At 44.3% G+C, this 25,957-nt stretch overlaps 1 long non-coding RNA gene across 1 annotated transcript in view; it reads left to right on the top strand.

The window, feature by feature from the left end:
• The first annotated feature begins 7,877 nt into the window (after positions 1-7,877).
• LOC119149005 overlaps positions 7,878-25,957 on the top strand; it is a 113,028-nt gene continuing 94,948 nt past the window's right edge. The window contains exons 1-2 of the long non-coding RNA XR_005104552.1: positions 7,878-7,998; positions 8,106-8,252. This is a non-coding gene — a long non-coding RNA (uncharacterized LOC119149005). The remainder of the gene's footprint in view (positions 7,999-8,105; positions 8,253-25,957) is intronic.

Below are 25,957 nucleotides of genomic sequence, written 5' to 3'. Positions count from 1 at the left end.
ATCCTCATTGCTGTAGCACTTCATCTGATGTTACTAACATGCATGGTTTTTCTCTGCTCTTTCCCCTGAGGAAGGTGGGGGGAGACTGGTGTGGGCAGTGCGGTATTTCTGTTTCACTCTGGTTATTTTAGAAACAAACTTAAAAACATATGTTCATTTCAGTTCATTTATGTGACAGAGACAAAGTCGAAGAGACAGGCCTGTAAAGTGGAGCTGAAACCTCTCTCAGAGCTGGGCTGTGTTCAGGGATCCTGTTACACCACATTTATTGCAGGCTGGTATTTAAATTCTCTATAGCCTGCCCCATCATTGTATTTTTAAACGCCCCTTTCTTTTAGAAATCTCTTCATTTTGTCATCTCCTCCTTTGTTCACTTTCTTCATTTGTTGTTCCCTTCAGGACAATTTCATTTTTGGAAATACTCTCTGTTCTGCAGAAACCAGCATATATACTACAGAAACACATTTGTACACATACTGATAGTCTCAGTTTTCTCCTTATCTAGATCCTTGTTGTGTTGCATGTTGTGCCCTTGCTCCACAATTCCTATCTAAATTTCCACTATCGTTGAGGCAGTCTGTACCCCTGAAATACATACGTGTTAATAAGGCAATGGTTGGGGTTGGCAGGAAATGGTGATGGAAGGTTTCCTTATGCAAAAGTCAGGTTTGGCACATTTGGTTTTCATTCTTCATCAAAGCAAAAGGAGAGCTTTATAAATGATGGTGGGAAGAAGTCTGAGTGGGGGAGATTTCAGGAGATAAAGCCCTGTCTGGTGGGGAGGGAGGTGAAGGGGCAACAGACTTCAAGTCACAGCTTGGGTGGACCTTGATGTAGATGTGAAGCCCCTGCCTCTGTGAGCTTGCTGAATGGGGCTGCTCCCCTCTTGACCAATGTTTAGAGATTTAGCAACTGAGAAGAAAAATAAGATAATAAATGATGATTAACTTAATCATGAGAGGAGAGCACCTGGGTGTGATGTAGGAGACAGAAGTTCAAGCATTTGCTGAAATCTGTCACAACAAGGAATTAAACTTTCTCCTTCATGTTTGCCTCCAGTGCTGTAATCCCTGTGGCTGCCAGGGCTTGTCCTGCTTCTCACCAGCCAGGCCTTCCCTGGGGCTGGGAACTTGCAGCACCTCAACTGTTTCTTCTGGGAAAAAGTTGCCATAAAGTGCTTCCCATCACTTCTAGGAATGCAAATGGGATGAAGACAGTTGCCACTTCATTATACCTTAACACAACATATTATGGTCTTTTTTGCAAATATAATCAGAAACTTGAATAATGATCAAAAAACGGCAAATTGGGATTTTCTCAGCCGTGGTAAAGCTATGGAAATGTGATTAGTGGGGCCAGGGAAAGTCTAAGCACATTTGTGAAAAAAGCTGAGAATTTTGATAGGCGCACATGGTTTTGAGCACTCCTTTTTGCTCTTCTTCCTAGTGATATTGGTGAGGATTTAGTTGTTCATTTCAATGGGAGCAGGGTCCAGTGTACAAGCCATGATCAGCCAGCCCTCCACCAACAGAAAGCTGGAAAACATCTACTCAACCACTTCTGAAATGTCTGGATGTAAGTAAAAGTGATCAGAGACCTGTTTGTTGCTCAGAGAATGTATTTGCCACAGCGGACTAATAAACTTTCCCAGATTTTATGCCTTAAAGAACTTAAATAAGAGGTCAGTCCCATTTGTAAATGAAACTGTCTGAATTCGATGTTAATGGAAAGCATCAGGGACTTTTACAGTTTTTTTTTTCCCTGTGGCTGAGTGCCTGTACAGTTGCTTTTCAGAAAACTTAGTGCATGTGATTCTTTTTTATTAGAAAATAAACAGAAAACACATGCCAATCAACAGCTTCAAAAAGTCCTTGCTGTAATATCAGCACTAGAGCTGTGCAAAAGCCTCCTAATGGGAAAGCAGACAAGTTGTTTTCAGGCACTTTGGTAGAAAGCTGAAGCTCTGGCCAGCTTAGTGAAAGGTTTATGAATCTTTTGGGGAGCCTCTGCTACATATAATGAACCTTTGCTGATTTTTTGCTGCTGCTTTGAAACCAGGTGAAAATCAATAGTGTGAAGGATTCAAACCTAACAGAAAAGAAGAGGAAGGGATGCTCCTAGGATGGGAAATCTTGTACACACCTGCAAAAACAAAAGCAGCTGCGTTTTTTGTTGCACTGGCAGGAATGCTGGGCAGAGGGCAGGGGGGGCAGTTGCCTCCCAAACTTTCAGGTGATGACATCCTACTCACTCTCCCCTACCCTGTGGCTGATGTCGGCAGTGCCACATAGTGCTTTCTGTTCACACCATCTGCCCAGACTAGATGTCTATCAGGTGTGCAAGCCCCCTCCAACACGGCGGGAGGAACCAGCTCTAGGTAGGGACCCAGATGCATGAGCCCAGCAGCTGCAGTGGTGGCATTACCTCTTTCAGCTATCCTTAATTGCTTTGCTATGGCAGTGCCGGGTTTAGCATGGGCTAACATCCTGGTTTTTGGGCAGGACCTGTAGCTGGGGTATCATCATTTAAGGCTAGTGTGGATACCTCTGTGTCTGGAGCGCTTTGTATTCCGTGCCCTGTGCTTCCTTTGCTTTTTATATAGTGTGGCTTGTACATGGTATCATTTTACTAGAAAAACGCTTCTTAGATGCTGCTGTAACCAGAGATACCCTGACCTTACTGTCACCTGCTGGCTATTTCTCATGCCAAAACAAAAAGGTAAGAAAATAGAAACTAAAAGGATAGGGCAATCACTGGGTTTGTATTTGCATTTCTTTCTCTTGAGCCTGTAAATAATCTAGTTCATGGCAATGTTTCTATTTCGGGTTCCTGCTTCATTTCTGCTTGGTAACTGGCTTTGAAGAGGCTTGGCGGTTTTCTTTGCTTTTTCAGGGGAGAGAGAGGAAAGGTAACAGGAGGTTGATTGAAGCTGTCATGAGGCTGGTGAAGCTGCAGCACTCAGAGGACCGGCCGGGAGCATGGCTCACCCTTCACGTGTACTTAGGGAGGCAGGCAGGCTCCCAGGCAGGATGGACAGCTGGCAGGGAAGAAAAGGAAAGCACAAAAAATACCCTGCAGTCACATGGCCAGGTCTTCCTTGGGCTGGCCTTCAGTCCCTGTCCCCACCACCTTTCCTAGGCAAGGCTGTCTCCCAGGTTTGTGTAAAAAAGTGCTACACCCTCTTAAGTAAAGCTGTGTGGTTAAGCAGGTTTCTGGCAAACCAGTGCAAGGGTCTGGACTCTTATTTCAGCATGGAGGTGAATTAATATTTTTGTTTTTAAATAATTGACTTTTGAGTTATTTTATCTTAGGTAAATCATTTAAGAGCAGACTGCAATTAATATTCCATTTCCACAGCTCCATATAAAAGTGTGAGATGCAGTGCTTAAACTTGTAGAAAAGTGTGCTGGACAAAGCTTGATAAACTTTGGTTCCCAGAATGATGAAGAAGAACAAATTTCTCCTCTGCCAGGTCTTCTGGACCTGGCTTTGTGGAGTGATGCCCAGGCAGCCTCTTCTGTGTCTCACTGTACCCAGACTCCTTCCTATTATATTATATATACTATCTCATATCGTGTTATATACTTCTTCCCTTGTAGCGGCTTCCAAGATTTTAGCTTGTAACCTTCTTTAAGAACAAATGCATTCTTCTGTATGAGAAATGCAAGGATGGCAGCATGGAAATTTCTAACATTTGAAATTTCATTTCAGTGTTTAAGTTTTAGAAATGTAATTCTATTAAGTAGCCAAGAGACTGTTGAGGCCAAATGAAAATCACTGGAACATTAACTTGTGTGGGAGGGTGGCTTCTTGTGTGTCCCACCAGATGACAAGACCTTGTAATAGCCCAAAAGCTCTTCTGGGATCCCCTGCCGAAGGGACACAACTTTTTTAACGGCTGCCTCTTGGCTGTAACAGAGCTTATTTCTCTGAGAAGCAGAGCTCTTTTCTTGCCTATTCTGTCTTTGAACCAAACAGCATGAAACCTAAATGATGCCATGTGACTTCTTGAGTTTTGTGATATGCATGGATGATTTTGGAAGTATTGTTGATGTGAAGTGGTCAGATAAATGGAGAGACTTTGCGTGTGGCGTGTCCCCTCTGAATTGTCCCATAGTGGCCCGTCCCGCCGGACCACCTTGACGGGTGAATGAACAGCAGCTGTTCATTAACATGGAACAGAGATCCGGTGCTGGCTATAGGAAGTAAAAGCCCTAGAGCACACTGCAGTAGCCTTGTTCTCCTTTACAAAGCTCCTCTCTGTTAAACTATGGTATCAACCCACACTGGTGTACAAATGCCCTTCGTTAGAGTTTGCACACTGTGTTGTATCAGGCTGCAGTTAAAAAGCAAATGAACAAAACCTGCTTCTGGTAATTTACTATTTAATGATACTGGAAGTGAGTTTATCAGGAAAAAAAACCCTGATTGGGGTGATTATGCCCAGCTGTGGTGCTGGAAGGAGCGGGATGCTCAAGCTCTGAGGTGGTGGTTTCACTGGTGACTCTGGAGATGGATTATTTGCAAAATCGCAGCCTAATGTGGCTTGCTCTCCCAGAACGCGGTGTGTTCCTAAGACACAGATCTTTGTATGTTTAATAAGATGTTAAAAGCAGAACTCAAAATGTTCATTTACATTCCCCTGTTCTGGACCATTTCAGTGACCATCTGGTGCCCCCTCCTTTTTTTTAAAAGACGCTTTTGTGTCCTGCATATTAGTTTTTGCTTACCCTTTGAGGCCCAGTTTGGCAGAGTGCCTAGGAATGTGCTTGGTGTCCTGTCCCTTCCTAACTCAGCAAAACACGGAGGATGGTGCATAACAATAAGTTGTCATGATTCTGCTCCCACCTCACCAGAGCGCCTCATCCTACCAGCTGCTAGAGCAGCCTTTGGTTGGAAGGTGGGAGAAGGATGCTGGAGTTTGTACAGTGCTTTTGTTTCCAGGGAGATTTTTAACACTTGTCCTGGTGGCTTGCTCAGATTTGCGTACTTGAGTAGCTACAGCAGCCTGGCATCAAAGTGAAAAAGCATCTTTTTCAAAGAAAAAAATAGTTCCTTTCATGGGTCCAAGCAAAGTTACTCTCTGACATGGAGAGCTGAAAGACTTTTCAGCTGAGCCTCTGTTTCCACTGTGTATTAGTGCTACAATTATTGATATAGCTGGTTTTGAGGTGTCATTTGCTTAGCCAGAGGCAAAGCAAAAACTCTACCCTTTCTGAACTGACCAGAGCAAAAGGCCATATTTTAACCTCAAGAAGAGTTGGCAGCCATGAAGAATGTCTGCTGGAAAGTGAAACCCAAGAAATTAAACTAAATGAACACTGCACTACATGCCTTTGGTATGTCTGTGTGTGCATGGATGTGACTCAGAGGGAGAGGAAGGATGGATCTGATACCAACTGTATTCAGTTTAGGAGTGAATGCAGAGGCAGCTGCAGTTACCGACTGATTTAGGAAGGAGTTCAAGTCCATTGAAGGAACCTGGTGTAAATGGCTGTGGGTGCATGTTTTTCACTTGGGGCAGCAGCCCTGCCACTGTGGCTGCGGTGCTGGGGGCCCATGTGGCCAGGAAAGCCGCGCCACCTCCAAGCAGCCCAGGCTCAGGCAGCAGAAACCATTTCCACCAGCACCGCTGCATCTTCCACGTGACTTTTGCCAGGAGAGATATTTTGGTGAGGGGATGTAGCTGGGTTGATTCCCACTTTCTGAGCTGGCCTTGCTGTGCTGGCACAACCCTGCTGTATAAATTAACTGATAAGCTAAACCAGCTAAACTGTTTTAAGTTTAGTTTGTTTAAGTGGCATTTTACAGTGGCATGAGTACATTGCTTTTAAACTGAATCTTTTAATTGTACTTCTCTGGATATATTTTGCTTTGTAATGAAGTTCTTATTCAATTTATGTAGCCAACGTATTTTGGCTAACACTTACGTTGTCCTTTGCTCCAGGAGGCCTCTTTGGTTCAGGTGCTATCATAGCTTCTCTAGGAAGCAAGCCAGGATTTTTCTGGTCATTGGAGTGCATTTGCATTTGTTCACTAGTGGTGTTCTTCCCTTATCTCTGTTTGTATTACGTTACCATCCAGGGTATTCCTGCACTAGTCCTGTGTTTGTATGGTACCCAAAAGATGACACCTCTGTGAGCTTGTGGCCTGTGTGTGGGACAAAAAGCCCCAGAGAGTGGTTAGAGATTGCTATAAAGATCTCAATGCTGTATTTTGTTCTCCTAAATTAAATTCCCGCTGTAGGTCTTCCTACATGCTGAAGTAAGGGATCCATGTGAAAATGTCTTCACTCCATGTGTATTTATTATCAAAGTCCTTCAGGTTTTGTTTGACTGTTTTGATGTGTCCAGTTTCTTATCTGATGCCTTTTGGTTACCTTTCTAATTCAGAGACAAAGTCCAAAGAAAGACTGGCATCTACTTACAGAGGGTGGAGTTGGCAGAAAAATGGGTTAGCTCTGCCCCCTTTTTGACCGGAAACTGTCCTTGTGAAATAACCCCAGCTGAGTTCTGAAAGAGAAAGAATTCCTGCATCTTCTGCAACTGCTATAGTCACAGTCCCCGGCAGGGATAGATCTGATTTTAAATTAGATAGTCAAGACTGCTCCCATTGTGAAGCTGTGGTACCAAGGGTGATGGGGCTGGGGACAGAAGGAGAGTCAACTGCAGGCAAATGCCTCTCAGGATTGCCTTCATGACCTGTCCTCAAGGATGTCCAGGGTTCAAGGTCCCTCACCACCCCCAGGTGCTCCACTCCACTGCTTCATCATCCCTACTGCTGGAAAACAGGCCCTTATGCTTCACCTGAACCTCCCTTCCTCTGATTTAAAGACTATTACTTCTTGCCCTAACCTGCAAAAAACTCCATTGTCTATACTTCATGTGTGCTCTGCTCACTTTAATATACAGCATTTGTATTTCTAATAGAACACAGAAGACAAGAAAGTCAACTCACACCTTAGAAGGTGACTTATAGCCCTTCCTGGCTGAGCAGGGGCTTGCCTGGAAGACAGAAAACTCCTCTCTACCATACCAATATCGTTTTAAAGCACCTAAGGGTGTCCTGGCTGATAGTATGTAACGAGTGGCAGGGCTTGGATACTGTGAAAGGAATATAAGAAGGTTTATTACAAAGAGCTTGTGTTCTCTTAGTACGTGCTTGTGATCTGCCATCCGGCAGGAGCAGGAGCAACAACCATCCTGCAACCTCGTTCAGGTTGGGGTGAGCAACCACAGGTGCCTACCAAAGTCAACAGTGAAATACCTGAGCACAGCAAGACAGCAGGCCATCTTGCGGTGATTATTAGTGGGATATTTGGAATTGTGTCCAGGTAATTAGCATGATGAGTTATTCACAATACTGCCTATTGGTAGGGGGAATATTGCACTTATGTTACTGGGGGGGGGGGGCGGGGAAGTGAATAGGGAGGAGGTTAATGGTGGTTGCTTTTGCTTTTGCTTTAGCTGGACCCCCAAAAGAACATCCTCCACGGTGTCATTTACTTTATTCTGACACCCTGCTAGAGCAGAATTTACCTTAGCTCTCAATTGCTGCTTCTATTCCGGCTGAAATGCCTGAAGTGATGGTGATGATGTCATTCTTGTGAGCTATGACATAAGGTGCAAGTGGGTGTCAGTCTCAGAAGATGAACACAGCTGTCAAACAGGCAAGTCTCCTTAAGAACCAGGTCAAAACCTTTTCAAGTACCTAAACAACCCACTTCAAGTGGCTACGCAACAGCCGATTTTTCTGAATTTCGTCAAAGCTGCAGGAACAGCAGTGTTTTCAAACAGTGTTCCACAGCCATTGCTGAATAGAGCTGAATTGGCAAATCACAGATACCCAGAAGGAACAGTGTCCTGTTTATAAGGAAAGAGCGCGGTTACTGTGGTCAGACAGCCGGGCCACAGGCCAGGTCACGCCTCCTAAACATATTTTATCTAACCTCATGTCACAGGCAGGATGTGGGGAATGTCAGATCTTCTCTTCTGAAAGGTAAGGGCCATTCAAAGAGCACAGACTGGCATCACTCTTGTGACTCCATCACAGTCAAAGACAGCTGCTTTGCCTTACACCAGCTGAACCTTGGCTTCTTAATTAAGGTACCAGAGGAAATTTCCAGACGTGCTAGGATCAGGATTGGTGCAGATCCACCTCGGTGGTTTTCCCCGGGCAGTTGAGAAGGCAAAGGCAGGCTGCAGCCAGGCCTGAATGGACCCATTCTTCTCAGCCAACTGTTAATACTTAAGGTATGTCTCTGCTTGGCAAACATGGAGTGTGACTTGTAGCACTTAAATCATGCGTGCAGCTGACATGGTCTAGAAACGGTGAGGCTGTAGGTAGAGTCCTTGGAAAGTCCTTGTTCCTGCTGCTTGCACTCATATGCCTGTGCTGCTCTGCTCTGGCCTCTGGTGTTGCAGAGGGTGGCTGGAAGAAGCTGTCAGGGCTGCAGAAGCACCTTTGCTTGGTTGGCTGGAACTAAGGGGACGTCTAGTGGTGGTATTTTAAGATCCAGATCTCCAAGTAACTAGAGGCATCTAGTTTTCCTACTGTTACTGCAGCTTCCTTGGAAGCGATGGGCAGAAACAGCTGTGAGATTAAAGGTGCTCTTCTGTCAAGTTTCCCTTGTGAAAGCAGCTCCCAACTTTGATTACTACATACAGGCAAAGTTCAACTCAGTTTCCATATGGCAATCTCTCTGATGGTAGTGGGGCTTCCAAATACAAAATGGTCATAACTGGTGTAAGATTGATGCTTCTTGACTTGGCCTGATGGGTTTTATATGGTCCCGGTCTCTGCACATGGAGACCCCAGACCATAATCAGAAGTAGTTTAAACTTTGTAATTTGAATTTTGTATGTGAATACACAGAATATGTAAGATATTCATGACTTAGGCCGTGCAGTGAGACCCTGCTGTATGTCACAGACATGCAGAAATTGGTTGCTGATTTCTCAGTACTGTGCATTGATGTTTCTCACTCATATATCACTTCACATTGGGCAATAGCTGGGGCCTTAGCACAGGGTAAACCTAAAAAAGACAACACTGCATCCCCCTTGTCCACATGCTTATATACTGCTGTAACTAAAGTGAATGTATGTCACTACAGGTAGCAATGTAAGACAACATAGTGAATAAATATTCATTTTATTTATTATAAATGAGGTTTGCTAATATCGTTCTATTTTCTTTTAGGATTTACAAAGGTTTTCCTTGGTAAATATTATGCAGTTGGTGGTAGGTTTGCTTTGAGGGAATGTGCTCTCAGAAAGACAACTCATTGGCAAGATGATCTTGGAGGCTGTGCCAATAACAGGTAGAGAAACTCAGGTGCAGCTCCCCAAGGGATGGTCTGCCCTGAGGAGGCTCATTGCAACAGGCAGACATGGTAATGTATTGCTAAACAGCCTCCTCTTTCTCTCTAGTCCAAGAAATGTATCATTTCCTCAATGTAAAGGAACTAATTACTTATTTTTCAGGCTATTAAACCAAATGCAATATATACATGCCCCCCCGATGTGTTCTGGAATTGCTGCTGCTGCAGTCACAGCAGGGAAGGATTTCACTGCTGCTGCTGCCATGTTTTTCTTGTGGCACATTATTAGACAAAGCTGTCTCTTGTTCTTGGGGTGTTTTTAATGCACAGTGAAACTTCTGCTCTAGCTTATTGGCTAGTTTTCTTTTCTGAACCCCAGAATTCATTTCTTTGGATGTCTTTCTGCTATTTCTCAACAATTCTTTCTGCTTTTTATTTTTTCTTTCTCTTAGCATGGGGTCTTTTTTTCTGTTCTCAAACCAGTGACCAGCAGACAGACCTTGAGTAAGAATCTCTCGCCCTTAACCATCTAATTTATTTAGCCCAGGCTTTTCTCTGCCTTTCTGGCTTGTGTGTGTGCAAGGCCAGTCATTACCTTGATCACAGAATACCCCTTGTTTGATGAAATAGCTCTGGTGCTGAGCAGGGAGCACAGGCAGAGCTCAGACATGTACCCTTCCTTCAGACAAGCTTTCATGTTTCTGTGCGTGGAGCTGGGTAAAGTTCCCCATGTGATGTACTGAAGTGGTTTCCTTTTCTGTGGATTCACAATGAAATATAGGGGGTTTGGTGTTGGTATTGTGTTTCATTTAAATTTCTTCCTTCTTGCCTCCAAGATGTTTCCAGTTGATTATATTTTGATTCTTGAAAATGTAACTTGTTCTTACTTCATTCTTATGCATTCTTCCTTACTTAACATTTTTGCCAAGGCATGTACTAAAACCCATGAAAAGCAGGTCTGTGGGTGGGGGTAGTATTTTTTCCCCAGTTAGACTCCCCCTTCCCTGCCCCTGCTGCACAAGTGTAAGTTGGTTTAACCTCCTTAATTTCAGGGTGGTGGTGTTGGGGAAGTAGTTGTAAAGTAACAGGATTTCACTTTACCTTTTGCTGTGCTGTGACTTTCCCAAGGTTTATGAGGTACTGAAGGGCTCTGTGACAGGAAAAGTTGTCACATACCTTTTTATTCGTATCAGCAAGTTCTGCAGGGCTGTCTTTCTCTTGTAACAGCCCCTGCTCTGGCCTTCGCTCACTTACCTACACCAACTATTGCTACTTTGGGCTGCACAGCAAAAAGCAAACCCCCGAAAGAGAGAAGGGTCCCTCTCATTTAGAAGAAAACTTCCATTTTCTAGATACTCTTGGAGTGAGTTCTGAAGTACCTTATTGCCTTTGTGAAGGATTTTGTCATGTGCTACTTTGCCACACATTGCAAATTAATTTGAATTTCCCAAGTCTTTTTGCAGCACGTCATCCTATTTTCCACCTGTCTCACTGGACAGGTTAGATTTGCACTTGTAGGGTCTAAGTGAGGATGGAAATCTTTTCTCCTTTCTCGTGACACGTCTGCGCGGAGTGTGTGTATGTAGCGGGGCTGTGCTCACGTGCAGGCAGAGTGTAACGTGACCGTGTTTGCGAGGGATGCTCGGAAGGTGCGGCTGGCTGCGGGCTGGCTGCGGGCTGGCTGCGGGCTGGCTGCGGGCTGGCTGCCGCGGCGCCCCTGGCTGGCGCTGCTGCCGCTTCTCCGGTGGAGCAACAGTGCCAACTGCTGGCTGCTGCGCGCGGCCTGCGGGGCTTGCTCCTCCGCACCGCCTTCGGAGGGCACCGGTACCCAAAACACAGCATCCCGTTGCTGATGGCTTGGGTACTCGGCAGTAGAATCTCAGTTTGATAGTCCTTGTTTCCATACCAAAATGATATTCCGTTGTGTGCGGGTAAGCCCTTGCTGGTTACCTTTCTTTGCGATGTTTCTCACGTTCATTTAAAAACTAAATGTTAATGTTGTTTTAAAGCTCTCTGTCCCTCCTGATCTTCCAGAGCTGGCTGCTCAGAGGGAGGAGAAGGTGTCTGCTCTGAGCAGTGGAACGGCCATGAAAGGTGTCGTGCACTCCCTGAGATTTTTTTAGTGACCCGGTTGTGCCAGCAATTTGCCAACTACAGATTTGAGATGCTCGTATGTGTTACAGCCACAATGAGCTCTGAATAAAATTACACGGTAGTTTATGTATTTCTGCACAGGGTACCACACAGTGGTTTTGGTCAGGAAAAAGGGAAAAAAAATAGAGAAGGTAAGAAAAAGAAAAGAATGTACAGGTGTACATGTAGACTCCATTTTATTAGCATTTCAGCAAGATGCTTTAATGGAAAAAAAAGATTATTCCCCACCCCAAGAGAAATATCAAATGGAAGACAGGTCTGTTTCTTTAAAAATTTTCTGTGAGAATGGTTTTGTTCTATAAGGCTCCATAAGACTTTGTCTTTGCCCTGTCTCCTTTCTTTTTTGGCCTGTGATCTTTTTCTAGTGGGTTACAACATTTACAGGAAGCGACAGAAGAGGGACATGGATAGGGAATATGAAACTGGGAAAGGAAAAAAAAAAAACCAACGTAAAATAAAACAAAAGAAAGATTAAGAGAGCCTTGCAGAGAGAAAAAGGAAAGAAAGTGAATAGGTAGAGCAAGAAACCTGGGAGAGATGATCAGGTGAAGTTTGCAAAGGAGGGGGGGGTGGAAAAGGAGGGACAGGAGGATACAGGCAGCCAAACAAACTGAAAGTGAGTCTGATGAGTCAGGGTTTCTGTGGGTTTCTTGCACCTCCCAAAGGGTCATTTTCTGCTTCCTCCCAGCCACAAATGTTCTTCGTAATTTTTTTTTGGAATAGAACACGGGAGGAAAACAAATAAATCAGCTATTCTTAACCATACATGGCAAGCCCAGGCTGAGGCACAGGTGGACTGCAGCCATGCACGGCCTCTAAGTTGAGGTTGGAGAACTGTGGCCACCCAGCAGGTTTATCACCGCTTCTAGCTCTCTGTTGCTCTTTCAGTCATATGTTGGGGTTGTCTTCCCCAGTGCCTTCATAGGAAAATCTAAACTAGACGGGGGCAGGCAGGGGAGGCATTTTGATGCTACTTTGAAAGATAGGAACATCAGAACTCCTCCTATGAAACTAAAACCTGAGGTTTTTGGGATGGTTTTTTTTAGGTGAAGCTTAAAAACCCTATGGCAAAATATTTCCTAGGCAGCATGTTACTTCAGCCCCATCTGGGAACCCTAAGGTGGCCCTGGGCACCATTAGGGGTGGGAAGGCCACCACACTCTGCTCAGTGGAGGAGAAATGGTGTGCAAGTGCAGTGCTGCTTATGCCATGGGTCCTGCAGCAGTCAAGTGCTTTGCTAAATGTTGGGAGGGGGAAACTGAAGTGATTGGAGGACAATCTCAGTCAGTTTTTCAAATCTGTGATATCCTGATTCATGTGGGTGCTGGGAACAGTTTGAAAGTGAAATTCAGGTATTGCCTAGCATCTGAGAAAGCAGAGTGCAAATAAACAGAAATGAGCAATGTGTGGCCCCAGACCTCACTAACCAAGCACAAAACTGCTACTGCCCTTAGCTCAAGAAGTTTAAGGAGCTTGGAATTCCTGTTTCTTAACAAATGCTTTTGAATATTCCAGAAAATTATTGTAATTAATAGCTGTAGGCAGAGAAAAAAGCACTAAAAGCAGATCATAACTATGTTATAACAGATGTGTGCTGCAACCAGCTGCAAGTGCCACTCAGTCGACTTCTCTCACAAGCCATATTTAAGTAGCTTTCTGGGAGTGGGAGAATGGGGACATTAGTTTTTCTGGTTAAGTTGGTTTTCTGTCAAGAGAAGTGAGTGCCAGACCTGATACCATGAAGCATGCAGGGGAGAGTGAAGTATAACCGTCCCCTTTCCGTGACAGCAAGCTGTTGGGTTGACCTAAGCCACAACACGTAACATCACCTCCGTGTTCGGGAGATAGATAATCTAGCCTTCCAAACCCCAGCTGACCCTCCGAACCTTCCTCCCCCATTTCCTCCCACACAGGATCCATTCTGATTTTCCACTTGCTGACAATAAGAGCACATTTGTATATGAAGATAGATTTAATCTAATGATATTATAAATGTACCAAGAATAAAGTTCTATAATAAGAAATGTTATTGGAGTACTTCTATTTACAGTTTGGATATTACATGGCATTCACTGGATTCCTTCTTTGCATGTTCATTGCTTCAGTCACCCAATTGCCATGTTCTAGTTTAAATTTCTGAGTACAGAGAAGTTTTTATTTAGTGTTATAACCGCATTTCACAAAGAGTTTGGTTTTTTTATAAGAGTTTTGTCATTTAGGTTGCTTGTTATGATTCTTTCAGGGTCTGCCATTTTAACATTTTATTCGTACCAATTATGGCTGAACCTATAAAATAACAGTTAAAATCGGTTCATTAAAACCAAAGAGAAAATCACAGATTTGGACAACAGCAGGAACTTATTTGAGTCATTATAGACATGTCTGGAAGCTTGAGGGTGGGAAGCCAGAAGTGGCTGGAGAGACATCAAAGCACAGAAATGATGGGAGATGTACAAGAATGGGACGTCCCTTTTGGGGGAGCTGCTCCACTTGAAGAACCCCTGCGACAAAATAAAAGGTTATCGAAAAGAAAATAATGGGCAGGTTCTGAAGGAAAAAAAGGTGAGGACTTACTCTTTCCTACTAGCTTGCCAGCAGGACTTGGCACCGCTGCTCACCTTCCAGCTGGAGACTTGCAGAAATCCTATAAAGCTCCTCTCTGATGAGTGAGTAAAAAGACCACTTCCTGGGCTTTGTGTTTTACACCTGTAGCATTTTCCTTCCCAATGAAACAACTACCTAACAGGTCTGATTTGGACTCTGATGCCCTTGCACCTCCCCTCCTTGCCCCTCGCTGCCTTTCCTTGCTCCCCCAAGTCTCCAGGGCTCATTCCCTCCCTGCCAGGAGCCTGGACCCAAGTCCCTCACCAGGAGCACACACTGATGTGGGAAAAGCCGCTCAACAAGGCGTTGCTGGTGCAGGAAACAGAAATTCTGTGAAACTGATCTCTGTAGTAGGCACTGGTCTGTTTCTCATGACAGTGTCTTGACTCTTTATTACTGGCGTAAATAATTGAGCTGGATGCCATGCCATTATTTATTATTTTCTTTAATTAAACAAAATGAAAATCTTTCCAGGACATGTGGTTGCAATTTGCGAGTCCTGTTCTAACGATGGTCTGATTTATTTCACTTTCACGCAGACATGCGTCCCCCCTAAGCCATATGTCTCTCTGAGTAAAGGGAGCAGGCTACACCCTTCCTTATCGATTGCAGGCCTTTCCCACTGAGATAACCAGCCTCTTAGTGTGAATATATTATTACGTATATAATATATTATTAAGAAAACATAAGGGCGGGGCAGGGCTGAAAAAGCTGAGCAGACCTGAGTGAGCAAGGAGGAGGCGAAGGGTGGTGAGGCGGGGCAGGCAGCGGGGTGTCCCCCCTATGCCAGCCTTCCCAGCGCTGGGAATGCTGTGGGACAGGGTGGGTGGTGGGACCGGCTGGGGCTGCGGGAGCTACTAGGTGGCCCTGGGCAGCCAGAGGTGGCAGCTTGCCCCACCACCACCGCACTGCCCGCGGGCCGGGGCCTACAGTGTTACGTGTGGGGGGAGGTGGTGTCTGCCTTAAAAAAATAATAATAATAAAAAAATTAAAATTATATGTGTATATATATGTCGTCATCTATCAGCCTGTGGGGTAACGCCATGGGTAGCAAGGAGAAAGATGCTTCTTTCGCCCCTTTTCATTTAATTTCCCAGCGAAAGGCGCTGGGTGGCAGGGAGATGTCTGTTCTGAGGGGTACTTCCACCAGGGCCAGCCGGTACTTCCCGGTGAGAGGCAGTGGGCTGGGATTTGCCGGTGCGGTGTGCCAGGGAATGCCGGTGCGGTGTGCCAGGGAATGCCAGTGCGGTGGGCCGGGATGTGCCGGTGCACCGGGCCTAATGCCGCAGCTTTGCCCAGCTCTCGCCAGCTCTGGCCCAGGCTGATGCGGTGTGAGGGGCACACTGCAGCCTGCAGCAGCTGAACTGGTGGGCAAGCACCTGTGTGCACCTTCTCAGTGATTCTGCCATCTTAAAGAATATATTGGGGGAAAGAAATTGGTCTTGATTGGGTTCAGATATAAGCCAAAGAAATAATGTGTAAAACCTTTCCTCCTCTTCACAGGCTGCTGGGGGGCAGGAGACCACTCACTTCAGGTGAGCTGAGACAGTTGGAGCTGGCCATCGGACACCCAGCCCTGCAGGGACAGCAGAGCCATCTGCCAGGCTCCTCGGGGTGGTCCCCAGGGCCACCTCTCCTCTTCCCTGTGGGACACCCCAGGCTCAGCCCCTCCACCGTAGCCCCAAAGGCTCAGTGTGGGCCAGGGCTGGCGGGAGAGGCAGCAGCCTGTGAGGGTGGTGGGCTGGGGTAGGCACGTGGCATGGAGTGGGCAGAAAGAGCTAGCAAGGGTCTGCAAGCTCTTGGAGGCAGTGCCTAAGGGGGACACAGGGAAACCTCCTAAATCTGCTTCCACCTGCCATCCCCAAACCCCTCCTTGTGCTTCCCAGCCCCGGTGTCACTCAGCACATGCAGACCCATGTGGAGCCCGGGCTGCTCAGCCATGCGGTTTGTGCTTGCCACCTGGCGTGACCGCTTCTCCAGCCAGCTGTGCTGGCCCTGCTGCAACAGGGGTGCTCCTGCCCCTCCAGTCTGGTGTGGCAACTGGGCTAGGAGGGCAGCCTCCAGCAATGGGGGTGCGACGGCCTCTCCTGTGATCCCTGAACAGTTAATTCCTCCCTGTGCCCAAGACACATGGCCATGTTTTCACTGGAGTGGAAGCTGTGTTTCCATATGTCCCTAGCTCCCGTGGCTGGCACCTTGGTGTGGACATCTGCGCCACTCAGCATGCCTGTGCCCTTGCAAAGACTCACCTGAACTTATGTTGGGCAGCTCCTTCTGCTCTTGGTCCCCTGTGGTGCCCCATGTGCCTTCTGTACATCACTGCTGCATGCATAGTGGGCTGTGCATGCCCCTGAACCGCCCTGAAAGCAACTAGCTCGGCTTATCTGCCCAGGCTATATCTAACACATTAACAATTCTCAAAATACAAGTAATAACTGGCTGACTGTAATCTATTTCTTAGGATGTGCTGCTGCAGTGTGTGGTTGCACAACCCAAGCTGTTGTGTGTTCAGAGTCATATCTGCCTGCCTGAATGACAGAAATTAAGCATTTGTTGCTTTCTACTTCATTTAAACCTGTAGGAGCCTGTAGCACTCATCCTGCTCATGCACCAAGGTATCCACGTATGTCACTTGCCAATAGGGGACTTCTTCACCGAGTAATATCTGAAAAAATCTTTTAATAACAAAGAGATTACACACAGATCATTGTAATCATAATTTGGCTGACAAAGCCTTTGTTACTAATGGTGATGTTGGAGATGGAAAACCCAGCTTGGTTCTCAGATCCCTGCTGGAAAATAATAAAATAAAAAGGAGCAAAATCTGTGAGCATATTTGTTACCAAACCTTTGAAAAACACAAAAGTGGAACCCTGCCAATGCTATTGCTGGCAATTTTTCAGAGCAGAGCCTCACTCCAAGGTAGGGTTAGAAGTGGAAGTGCATTTTGTGTCTCTGGCATTAGTATCACGGTGTTGTGTACAAATGGAGGGTTTACAGTCATTTGACATTTGTTCATTTCTATTGTAATTATTGTGTGCTGCTCATATCTTCAGAGCACTTTTGAATATCTTTTGATAATAGAATAATTAGAAATTAACTTCAGCATTGTAAAAAAGAAGGTGTCTATTTTGCTAACGCAAAGAACTGACAAAAGAACTGCTTCAGTGGAAGGGCTCTTATAAAAATGGAGAGGTGTTGTCATTCTTCTTTGTTGTGAACATTGGTGAAGGGATGCTGGCTTTTATGTAGTCTCTTTTGTTCATCTCTAGGCAATGGCAGAACTTGCAACTAAATTCTGGTGGCAGAAACTTCTCTGGTCATAGCTGAGAATGGTATAATATCATGTATAGTTGTAACAACAACAACAACAAATCCCTAATGCATAGCTTGTATTTAGAATACCAAAAGGAGCCTTCAGTACTAAGAATCGAGCCTGCAGTACTAAGAATACAGAAAGAGCTATTAATTTTTTTTTAACACAAAAACAGCTGCTTAATAAAATCAGTAACAAATAGAAGAGGAATGTAAATATAATTTTAAATTATTTATTTCACTCCCTCTCTTTTTTTCATGTTAATATATCTTTGGCTCCTAGTTCACAACCACACACTAATTATAAATGTAAGAAAACCTAACTTGTTACTGTGCTCATTAAACTGTATGTCACATAGATATTTGGGGAGAATTTCCCATGCTTTCCAGAGTGAATGGAAGGAAAGAGCAGCGGTGCTCACTTTAAACTGGGTTTTTTCCTAGTACCTTGCAAAAAGGCTTCATTGTATTTTGATTAATCCATGCTTGGTCCACCTCCGATGTTTCCATGGAAACAGAATTTTTTTTTTCCTTGATGGCAACTGTTAGGCTCGGGAAGGCTCCTTGCTGCACAAAACCACTCCTGCTCCTAAAGAACTACTTGCTGGAAATTTAATGTGCATAAACAAAACTCCCAAATTCCTCCTTAGTGTTATTGTTGTCAATGCTAATAGAGAACTGTTTTCTTAATGATACACAGTGGTGCCTTTTCACTCCAGTGAAAAGTAACAGTAGTATTCTTTCCACTGCAAGAGAGCACTTTCCCTGGTCCAGAAAAAATTAGCCTGCAAACCTTCCAAAATTAAATTTTAAGAGTTCTGATGTGTGAATACTATTTAGTTCTGGATCAAAATAATTTGGTCTAATGGCTGTTAAAAGTTAATTAATCCTGTTTTGCAGATTGGCAATAATTTGAACAAATTATTCTTATGTGCCACAATTTGGGTTATAGAGTTTGGGTTTTTTAGGGGTTTGGGTTTTTTCCTCTACCCCACCCCCCCAAGAAAAAAATACTCTCTTAATGCCTGCTACTGTGATATTTGGAATAGGTTTTGAAAATCAACCAACAGAGGGAGCATTTGTGTGGTATTATTAATTCAACCAAGTGGTTGGAAACATGACCATCATTTCTCCCAGTATTTTTGGACAGCATATTTATTGTGTATAGTTATTAGAATCTTGACCATTCGTAAAAATAGAAAATGTTTTGGTTTGGAGTGTTTTAGTTTTTGAAAAATCCAATCTTAACTTCTGCTGACAGTGCAAGTAGCTATTTTAAATTGATAGTCAGGTTTATTGTTTGGAAAACTGGATGTTTCAGACCACAGAACATTTATTATTTTGGTTGAAAATACATTGAGGAAAACAGCTGAAACACCTCTAATTTATATTTGCCTTTTATTACAGTGACATTTAGGGGTGCCACCCAGACATCACGATCCCAGCATACAATAGTCTGTAAAAATAGAAAATGAAAATATTTTTATTACAAAGATGCCCTGATATTAGTGGTTGTATAAGTCTGGGCAGAGAGAGAAAATAATCTATTGATTTGTTGATCATTTTTTTGTTTCATCTTTGTTCATCACAACAGGGAATCTGCCAAATGGAAAAAGGAAAATCACTTTAAGAGCAAAACACAGTTTTCAAACTTTTTCCAAGGACATACTGAAAACAGAAATTATATATCAAGCTAGAGAAAAAAAGCAGAAGCCTCAGTATTTCTTGGTACCTCTTTAAGGTGCTTACTATTAGAATCTGTTCAATAATAGTAGTAGTAGTAATAATTATAATAATAATAAATAAATTTTCGAATCCTATCTTCTACCCTTATCTTTCCCCTGAAGGTTTTGGGGCACAGTTACTTTTAGCTACCATAACTGCACCTTGTCATATTTCTCTATTGTCGGCACGAGGTGTGAAGGGACTGCTGCCCTTCACAATGTCTCAGCAGATAGGTGTCAGGTACCCGACTAAATGACACATGAGGCTGTGCAGCACTTTAGAACAGGACAGAAAAGTGAAATAACTAGGGACACCAGGGCCTGGCTGCAACTAGTTGAGTGAAACTCAGTGAGGGTTCAGAGATGAGCATCTCTTGACTGGGAAATGTGACAATGCCCCAAATGGTCATGTAGTCAGGTTCTGGTGGTGATGTACCACATGCTTGACTTTGGAGAACCGTGTTGCCCAAAGCCTGGGGTTTCTTTGAAGCTAATATTTCTCCTTTATAGGTGGGGCTGCTTTGATGAGTGCTCATGCTGAACCTCATGAGAATCATGTGGTAGATACTTGGAGTTAGTAAGATCTTTTTCCTTGACGTTGCTTTCTCTGCTGATTAGATCGGGATGTAACTGCTTGTCATTTGTCTTATCCCTTAGAATAAGCAACCCCAGGAACCTGCAGTGTCTCAGGCTTTTGGGTATGGGTATGGGAAGACACAAAATGATATTAATGGCACTAACACTATCTTAAAATTAGATGGGGAATGGTACAGTCTGCAGCACTGCCATGCACAGCAGAGGGAGAACCCTATTTATATACCAGCAGGCTATTCTGGGTGTGCTAACACTGGAAGTGAGCAGCTGTGAGAAAAACAGAGAATAAGTGATAGTACACTCTGAAATGGAAATCATAGCAAAGCGCCATATGTGTCAACTAAGTAGTACTGCCAGCGCCCTCATTTCAGTGCTCTGAAGAGATAGCTTCCGACTTGCTTGATGAATTTTCACAAAATTGCTATGCCACACAGCAGTCTCTGGAAGTGCAGCTGTTGTGACCCGTACACATCACATGTACATCACACAACACTGGTCAGCAAAACTCAGTCTTGAATGTTGCTGGAAGACCAGGCAAGATCTGAAATATTTGCCTTCCTCATTGCAGACCTCATTAACAAATGTATGTATCATCCCCTGGGATTGGAGTTTCCTAACCATGAGGTTCTTATGTGAGCATCATGCAGATGGACTCCTGCCTGCAGGACTCACATGTTGCAATGTTTACCTTTACCTATTAAAGCTTTAAAACAAACATGACAACAGAATATATATTCCTTTGACAGGGCTGCTTTTCCACACAGTTTGGTTATTTATTTTCCTACCATGACACTGGTTATTATCCATAGTTTCCTTTCAGTTTTGTTCTCCAGCTCTTTAAAGATATATGAGAAGCTCCTGTGAGTCTGTGTCTGTGCAATGGAGCAACTCCTGCCAAGATGTGGACGTAGCAGTAACACCGCTGCAGTATGTGTATGTAGCCAAGGGCCAGCCTTGCACTACTGGGGACCTGGGGTGGGCTTGTCACACTGTTAAAAGCAGTTAGGGCTGTGTTGTGGCCTCATCTCTCAGATTGCTTTGCACTTAACATGGCAAAGCCTTGACAATCCAGTGGTTCTTGAACACTCTGGCTCTGTCACAGGTGCTAAGTCCTTCTCAGTGTGGTAGCTCCAGGCACTGGATTGGAGGCGCTTGCTGCAGTCCTGGATGCAGCTGCAGCCATGCATCCATCCAGGCGTGGCCTCCCACGTCACCTGGCCTGGAGAGCCAGCGGTGCATGCCGCAGCCATGGCCCCGCAACTGCTTCCCTCCTCCTTCATCCCCCCTGCAAATCCTTGTGGAAATCACTCCTCAGACCCAGCATTGCTTGCAACACGTCTGAGGGCTCCATCCTTTCTGCAGGTGCATTACTCTGCTGGCATGCCTGGTGGTATCTCAAAAAATGCCACCATACTTTGTTATTCCCCAGGGGAGAAACAGGTTGCTCTCTACCCAAACCACCTGGGAGCACATGGACATACCCACTACCTGCATGCTCAGGACCCTGCAGTGACCTAGGTTAGAAGGTATCCAACAGCTTTAGTGTTCCCCACCCTCCATCTTCATTAATTTTAATTTTCTAGCTCAGGTGCATGTACTTGTACATAAGCAAATTGTGCCTCTAACATCAGAGGTTTTTCCAGTAACTCTAGTGTTTAATTAACCCTGGTAGTTTTACTGTTAATTAGGTTCTTAAAAAAACATCTGCATTTGTCTTGTGGGGAACACCAGGTAGATGCCAGAGGAACTCATTCTACCAACTTATTCTTCTGGATTGTTTGAAAGAAAAATCAGACAGTTTTGTGGTTCGGTTGCAGAATGAGGTGTGGGTCAGAAGCAACTAAGTTCTGTTTTCAAAACTGAGATGTCTAAATATGTCTAATTTTGTGCGTCTTACTGAAAATCCCTAGGATGCAGGTACATAGTAATATTTCTAATGAATCTGAGGATCTAACAGCACTGTGAGCAACCCAAGAGATTTCCAATTCTTTAATCAGTTTAGGCATCCAGCTCCCACTGATTGACAAAGTTGTGTGTCTTACCATAGCTGTTTAAAGGTCAGGCTTAAAGGTTTAACACAAGAGGTTTCTCACTGGCATTGACGAATAGGAGTAATTGGCTGTCATGATGCAGCAGCAGCTGCGCACGGGAAGGTTGTCAGTGGGAAGGTGTCCTGGATGAAGTAAAGCACAGGGTTTGGGGCCACAGTTTTGGAGGACTCTGCAGCCACTGCTTTCATCTTAATTGGCTTCTTATTTTGGATTGTCGTCTTTCAGCTGGTAAACTCACGGACTGTAGAAATCCTGGGTGAAAACTAGGGCACAGAGACCAGCTCCTGCAAGATTCCTCTCATGACTCAGATTCCTCTCACTTCGCTGTGGGCAAAGAACATTGCTGCAAGAGCAGTGGTTCCTATGAAGAACCACAGTTCAGAAGGCAAAATTACAGGCACATGCACATAATTGTGTGGTTGATCGTGAATGTGTGGAGTGTGTTTTGAAAATGTTGCATAACGTAATTACTAGCTTCTGTGCTGCAGACTCCTCAGGGAAATTGCTGTTGTATGAATGTACACATTAGCCATACGGCCATTCTATATAATGTTCTGTTCTGGAAAAAATAGGTCAGTTGGTAATTTGACCTAAGTTCACAGTTTGCTTACAGGTCATCAAATTAGTCAGAACTGTATTTGCTGAACTTTAAAGCATAGTTATTTTAGGGTCCATAATGGGATTCACAGGTTCTGGCTAAAGAAAACAAGCACCGTGACATGTTTTGTTTTGTTTTTTTTACAGTGGTGAAATATTCTATCCTGGCACCTTCAAAAGCAAATAAGACTTTTGCATGCCTCCAACTCAAAACCCCCGAGGGGTTGTTAATTTTTTCTAAGTATCCATCCTTTGAAAATTGGTTGCTTAACAGTACTGTGAGCTGAGTACCCAAAATGGCTTCAAATCAGAATAATGGAAGCAACCTCTGGAATCATGATTCTTCAAAAGCTGATGCTATGCCAGGGGAAGGGAAATAGCTTAGAGACCTCTTGGTGATGGTGCTTGAAGATACAGTGTGCATGAAGAAAAGAGAAACTACAACTATAACAAAGAAATAATTTGATTTTTAAACAAGAAGCACCAAGTGGTCTTTGATCTGCTTCGTTCCAAGCTTTCTTAAATGTTGTCCTATTCCATATTCAGATTTTTTGACCTTGTTTTGCCATGGGGATTTGTGCATAAGTTCTGACACCTGGGAAGGTTACAGAAGTTCATAGGTTCAGACCTCTATTGCATGTCCCTTAGCCATCTTGCGCTCAGTTACTTCTGCAGAGTTTCACACACATGCATGCACTGCAACCCATAGCCATGTGCTCAAGGTCCCTCATAGCCTCAAGAACAACTTGTAGAACTGCTTAATGGGCCTTAACAACCTCATCAGCCAACCTCATCAACCAGCCTCACCTGGGGCCACACCGTGGCCTGAGGGCTATTTCAGCTCAGCCTGGGTCTGTTAGTCCTTTCCTGAGCTCTGCTGTGGGGTGGTGGTCTCCAGTCCTCTCTCTTAGGTGGCTTGTTGTGCTGACTTATCCCTTGCTGAGCTGTGGACTGTCAATGGACACCATTACCAGTCCTCCATGTTCAGCATTGTAGATGTGTCCCTTAGTGGGGGCTGACCTTCTGCTCCTACTTAATCCCCTTTGTTACTCTGGTGGTAAGGTGCTGATTTCCTTTCGAGTTTCCTCCAGGGTGGTGATGTGGCTGTTGTGACCTGCTACTGCTTAGCATCTGTGTCAAGGTCAGTAACTATTTTTATACCCTGCACCTGAAAATTTTTTAAAGAAAATATTGATTGCTCTAACCTCTAGCCCATGTTGTTCTTATGTTTATTTTTGTTTATCATAACTTGTGTGCTTTACTATATTTTGTGTTTCAATGACATTTGCTGCTTCCTTTGTTGACAAAAATATTTTCATTCAGTTATGCCTAAATAAATTTCCTTGGATGTTAAGTAGGTTAACTGAATACCATCTGAAATACCTTAAATAGAGGGTCTTAATTCATTTTGAGTAAAGCTTATTTAATCTTTTGCAGCCCTAAAACTTTAGACTTCAAAACAAAATTCTATGTTTAACTTCAGTTTCAAAAGTCTTATGTAATGAGTTTAACTCAAATTCCAGGGTTTCTTTTGCTTCTCATTTAGCTGGAAAATGTTATTGGGTGCCTATAATGTGAGTCTTTGATCCTAAGAAAGCCACAAGCCACATGAAAGTGAATAGTTTTTCATGCCAAACATTCCTGTTTACACTTAACAAAAAAAAAATAACAATCACCTTTTTTATAGAAAGCAGCAACAAATAAAGGAGGGATTGCTGGAGGCTTTTGGCAGGACCAAGCAAACCTACGTGGCCTACATAATTTTCTCAACTAAAGGCACGATGCTTAGGATGATGGTTTTGCAGGCTAGAGGTAATTCCATGCAGTACTCTACAAACCTGGGCTTGTTCAGCGCTTCCTGCCAGCTGGCCAGGAGGGAGCCAGCTCTGGTGTGAAACTGCTGTAGCCCGCTGGATGCGGTACATGCCGGAGATGCGAAGCTCTGTCTCTTTGCTGAGTTCATGCATGGGCATGGCTGATGGCAGTGGCCTTCTCAGGGCTTGACTGGTGAACCTAAATGTTCTTTTTGCATGGTGTTTTGTTTTGGTGGGTACATAAGATAAAGATAAGCTTTCTGTGGGAGAAAATCAATCAGCTCTACAGAGATCTGGTGAAAGAGGTACACAAAAGTTATGTCTGCTTCATGGTTGCCCCCTGTATCTTGTGGGGCTGTTGTGTCCAAGTACATCTAAGCCACGTAGGGTGTGTGTTTCACAGCTGTCCTATGAGCTAGAGCTGACTTGCAGATCATCTTTTGTGTACATCTTAGCCTTGACCTGCAATGTACTCAATGACCCTCAAGACAACATGTGTAGGTCTTGTGGTGTTGGTATTGTGGGGGAGCAGGGTGTGCTGGGGGCTGACAGGGCACTCTGGGGGTGGTGAGAGAAGGGCACACCCAGAAGCTGGTGTCAGGTGGACTTGCTGCAGCCTGCTTTCAGCTACGTCTTGGGAGAAACTGAGTTGTACTCAAGGACTGTACAGAAATTTTAGCTGCTAACGGTGAAAAAAGTGTGGTTGCATGTGAACTGTGGTGTTTCGAGGGCATGTTATTTTCCCCTGCCTTGTGGCTTATCACAGGTGTGGCAAAAGGCAGACTTCCCAGCTGACAGCTATTTTCCAGTCTAACTTTTGGTATGTTCTCCAAGGCCTAGGAGCTCTAGGGCAATTCACATTAAAGGTCACTATGGTTTTGTTCAGTAAGAATTTATCATTCTCACCCTGCTCTCTGGAACTGCTGAAATTATAGCTGAAATGGGAAGGAAGCACAGCAAAGTCCCTGGTCCTTACATCCAGTATCTACCATCCTTGCTCATATGTGACAAGAGGTGGTTTCTTTTCGTGCACAAAGGGGGCCCTTGGTTCGAGAAGCAGTTTCCATAAGAGCTGAAAATGCTGGAATGTTTATTCCAAGTAAAAAATGTGCCTTAAATTTCTCATATTAACTATATACTCCTGTTGTCACTGAGAGAACGTTGCTGAGCTATTACAACATATGTGACGAGCCTGGGATGCCTGGATGGCATTGACCTTGGCGGCAGCAGCACCAGCGCAAGCAGCCCTGTTGCTCTACCTGTGTTCTGCCCCTTGCCCATTCAGGTACTCTGCCAAGGCACAGGGGAGAAGAAAAGCACCAGTGCTGCTGAGGAACAGTGTGTGCAGGGGGAATGAGCGTGTTGGGAACTGCCAGAGGTGTTATTGCCACTGAAAAGGAAAGTAATGTTCAGTTTACAACCCTAACCCACTGCGGACGAAGGGGGCTCAGCTGTGGTGGTGCAGTGGTCAGAACTGTTTATGTTACAGCACTGGAACAGGGCTAATGCTCTTTCTCCTGTTAACACAAAGAGATACAGAAATGCTCCCACTGCTGAGGCCGAGTGAATTATTATGCTGGCTGATAAAGGGGTCTGTACTCAAATTCCAATGGTAAGTCACTGGGAAAATAAGTTTAGTTTTGTCCTAGACCTATTTATTTCTACCGCTTTTGGACTGAATCATTTTTGGGGATGCATAAGAATATTTGTGTTCTATAGAGTGGTGCAAGCAATAAATTTATGAAGGTGTAATGCACTGGTCTGAGGCTTTCAGTGACTCAC

The sequence above is a fragment of the Falco rusticolus genome, chromosome 5 (assembly GCF_015220075.1).
Source record: "Falco rusticolus isolate bFalRus1 chromosome 5, bFalRus1.pri, whole genome shotgun sequence".
Taxonomy (NCBI): domain Eukaryota; kingdom Metazoa; phylum Chordata; class Aves; order Falconiformes; family Falconidae; genus Falco; species Falco rusticolus.
Note: the sequence above shows the minus strand (reverse complement) of the source record. Positions and strands in the feature narration are given on the sequence as shown.